This window comes from Triturus cristatus, chromosome 2_2 (assembly GCF_964204655.1).
Source record: "Triturus cristatus chromosome 2_2, aTriCri1.1, whole genome shotgun sequence".
Lineage (NCBI taxonomy): Eukaryota > Metazoa > Chordata > Amphibia > Caudata > Salamandridae > Triturus > Triturus cristatus.
Genome location: NC_140582.1, coordinates 770,818,371 through 770,822,878, shown reverse-complemented (window position 1 = coordinate 770,822,878; position 4,508 = coordinate 770,818,371).

Here is a 4,508-nt window from a genome sequence, read left to right as displayed (position 1 = left end):
TCACAATGATGGTGCCTGAGGGGGCAGGAGGAGTGCGTACTTGGCGCATCTCTAGAGGTAAATCAGTCAGTTCCTTATGTGGATGGTGAGGTTGATGGTAATTCTATTACATTCCTCGTAGATACTGGTGCTACCCGTTCCACTGTGAGAACTGTGGAAATCCCAAACCTGCCCCTCTCTGGAGAAAATATCCTAGTTGTAGGAGTTTCACATAAATTATTCAAAATGCCAGTAACAAGACCAATGAAAGTTCATATTGGAAATTTTCAAGAACTACACAAATTTGTGGTGTTTGACACAAGTCCAGTTAATCTGTTAGGAAGAGCCTTGTTGTGTGAGATGAATTGTTCCATTTATTGTACCCCAGATGGAATAACATTTCATACGAAAGATGAGAATGTGATTTTTAAAATGTCAAGGCAAGGGACAGAAGTGAATGAGTTGCATCCAATGCTTACAGCAAATGATTTACCTGATGAATTGAGAGAGACGCTGTTGACTGATGTGTGAGATTTTACAGGGAAAGATATTGGACTAATGAAAGGAGTTGCACCAATTTAAATAACAGTAAAGCCTGATGTAGATTTTCCAAGAACACGTCACTATAAAATGAGCCCTGAGATGATTGTAGGAGTGACACCTAGGATTGACATTTTGATTAAATAAGGAATACTAAAAGAAATCCTGAAGGGTACACAAACAGCCCCTCAATCTTCAATCAGATATTGAAGAAATTTCTGGAGTCACTGGCATTGCCTAAAGACTCAGTTCTCGTTCAATATACTGATGACCTTTTAGTGGTATCGAAGATAAGAGAATACTGTGTGACAGATACATTTGCCTTACTGAACCATTTGGCAGTAGGTGGGCATAAGGTGTCACCAGCGAAGCTACAATTTTGTGAGAAAGACGTTCTTTAGTATGGTCATGTCATTGAAAAATGAATTTGGAAAGTTTCTCAGGATCGGATCAATGCTATAATGCAAATGAATTCACCAAAAATACAGAAAGAAGTACAAATGTTTTTGGGAATATTTGGATTTTTGTAGGCAGTGGATTATGAATTTTTCGCTCATTGCCAAGCCATTACAAAGACTGACACACAAAGATGTAACAGATCCAATACATCTTGATGTCGAGGGGATGAAAACATTTCTGGAGTTGTGAGACAGTTTATGTCGAGCACCAACATCAGGAATGCCAGATTTTGACAAAGAGTTTGAATTTTTCTGTAAGGAACGTGATGGTTGTGCATTATCAATTCTAACACAAACTCACAGAACAGCACAAAGGCCAGTGGCATATTTTTCGACCACGTTGGATCCAGTGGCTGCAGCATTACCAGGATGTCTAAAAGCAGTTGCTGCTACCTGTGTGAGTCTTGAACAGAGTGAGCCGATTGTAATGGGACATGCTTTGAGACTATATGTGCCACTTTTAGTTGAGATTTTGTTAACTCTGACTCGCACACAGCACCTTACAAGCAGTCGGGTAACAAAATATGAGCAAGTGATATTGGGTGTGGGAAGATAACAATAGCAAGATGTACAACATTAATTCCAGCCAAGTTGTTACCAACACCAGGCTGTGAAGTGGTCATGTATGAAGTTGATCATGATTGTCTGGATGTGACTGAGTTGTGTCCTTAACCAAGACCTGTTATCAAAACTACTCCTTAGGTTGAGTCTGATGTTGGATTGTTTGCAGATTGATCATGGTTGAGAGATTCAGAAGGACTTTTGCAAGCTCCATATGCAATCTGCACAGTGGCAAATGTGATGCAAGCATCATGGCTGAAAGGAGTGAGTTCTGCACAAGTGGCTGAGTTGGTGGCTCTTACTGGAGCATGTTGTTTATCAAGAAAGTTGAGAGTGACAATATATACTGATATCCAATACGGCTTTGGGGCGGTCCGTGACATTGGGCACTTGTTGATCCAGCAAGGATTTTTGACCTCTTTGGGCTCTCCATTCAGAAACAGAGAGTATGTGAAGGATTTACTGATGGCACTACAATTGCTGGCACAAATTGTGATGATGCAGTGTTCAGCACATCGTTCTGGTTGTAAATATGTCACACTAGGCAATAGATATGCTGATGAGATCGCACAATTTTGTGCTTTGAATGCATATTTGATTAATGTGGACCAACAAATTGATCAAATTGGCCAAACAGAATGCAGGTTGATGTTCTCATCTCTTGATACTTGGGATGAAGTGAGAGAATTACAGGAAGAATCAAGTGACTCAGAGAAAAATGGGTGGATTAGGTCAGGATCTACACGTAGATCGGAGGATGAGGTGTGGATCTATACAGATGGAAGCCCAGTAATGCCAGATGGTCTGTTATCACAGATGACAAGAGTTTACTATGGTCCAATACATATGGGTAGAGATGCAATGATTAGATTGTTTCATCAAACATGGTTTAACCCAAAATTGAGAGTTATTGCAGAAAGTCTTTGTCAAAGATATGCAGTTTGTCAACAACAAAATGCAGGGAGAAAAACAGTAGTCAGCATGGGTCAAATTGGAAAAGCTGCAGGTCCATATACTAGTATGCAGATTGATTTTATTGAGCTGCCTCCTTGCTAGGGACTAAAATATGTTCCTGTGATTGTTTGTTTGTTTTCTTGTTGGGTTGAAGCATATCCAACAAGATGTAATGACAGCCTAACAGTTGCTTCTTAGAGAAAAAATACCTATGTTTGGTTACCCAGTCTCTTTGGAACTAGATCGGGGAAAGCACTTTAACAATAAAATAATTCTGATGATTTGTGTAACATTACAAATTGAACAGCAGTTGCACTGTGCCTACAGACCTGAGGCTTCAGGTGTGGTTGAACAGATGAATGGCATAATAAAATCTAGATTGGCTAAGGTTTGTGCATCCACAACACTGAAATGGCCTGATGCATTACCATTGGTGTTGATGAGTCTAAGACATATCCCTGACAAAAGAACAGGACTGTCCCCACATGAAATTGTGATGGGCAGGGCTATGAGACAGCTGACAGTCCCAGCGAATCAAGTAATCAACATAACTGATGATTTGGTACAGGATTATTGCAAAGCATTGGCTGATGTGGTATGTTCTGTGTTGCACTAGGTTTGAGAAGTTGCAACATCAACACAGCATGAACAAGGACATGATCTGTGTCCTGGGGACTGGGTGCTTGAGAAGAAATATGTAGGGAAGAATTACCCAGAACCGCATTGGCATGGTCCCTACCAAGTAATACTAGTGACGATGACGACTGTTGTTAAGTGTGGAAGTTTGCCAAATTGGATACACGCAAGTCACCCCAGGAGAGTTCCAAGTCCACTTGAAAGTGAAGAGCTTGCTGAAGAAGAACATCGATGAAACAATGTTCTAAGGCAAGATAAATGTCGAGTAAAGTGGGCACAAGATTTTGGGACTGAAGAAAATAATGCTGTGATTATTAGTGCAGAAAATGAAATAATCTCTGCTAACAGTAATAAAGATAAGAGAAAAAGAGATTCATTGGGAGAAAATACAAGTACTGGATCAATTGCAAGTGAAAATGAAAATGGAAAAAGAACAAAAAAGTGATATGAGTGGCCAAAAGGAGTGAAAAGAGTAAAATACTCCATGAATACAAAGGTTCCAGAGATAGTAATTGACATATATAAACAATCTGAACAGAGTGAAGCAAAAGAAAAAGAGCAAGTGAGAAGACAAATTACCAAATAAGAAATACAGAGCACCTGAATGGACGGATGTGATGACTACTTCAACGAATGATTGAGAAAAAGAATTTCTTGAATTTTGTTCAAAAGGTAATTGCTCATACAAGCCACCCTAGACAACCTGTTTTTCTTTTGGAAAGGGTGCAGAAAAAGAGAGGAGATATATGAAATAAATGAATTTTGAAGAAAACTTCTGAAGCAAAAACCAAAGAAGAAAGAAGGAGAGTAGAGGGAGAGTCGAAGACTCTAAAAGGTGTGCGGTGCACAACATAAAAATAATGTAGCAAAATTTGGTACATTTTTGACAAATTTTTATTTTTATATTTTTGATTTTTAGAATGGATAGAACTACATCTGAGAGTAGTAAACGGAATCAGGGTATATGTAGGCAAAGATGCCTTAATGTTTGTCTTGCATGTGTTACTTTAACAATGTTTGTATGGTTGGTAATAACATTTGTAGTGCCATATTTTATGTTCACTAATGTAGTAAATGCTACTAATAATAATGAGCATATAACAATTAATGTTAAGAGATATGAAAGAAGAACCAGAGACCAACATTAAAGAATTAACTGGTAGTGTTTTACATGAGGATACATCAATTAATGATTTCTCTTTGAATGTTTTTACTAAACTTCTCTATGAGTATGTTGATACTATGGATGCAAGAGAGCATTATATGTGCATGCAGTTACCTACGTCTGTGTCAGAAGGGGTGACTTACCATCACCTACCTTTAACATATGGTATTTCGGGTAGTGTATTAACCAGTTTGTTTTATGGTAAGGAGATGTTT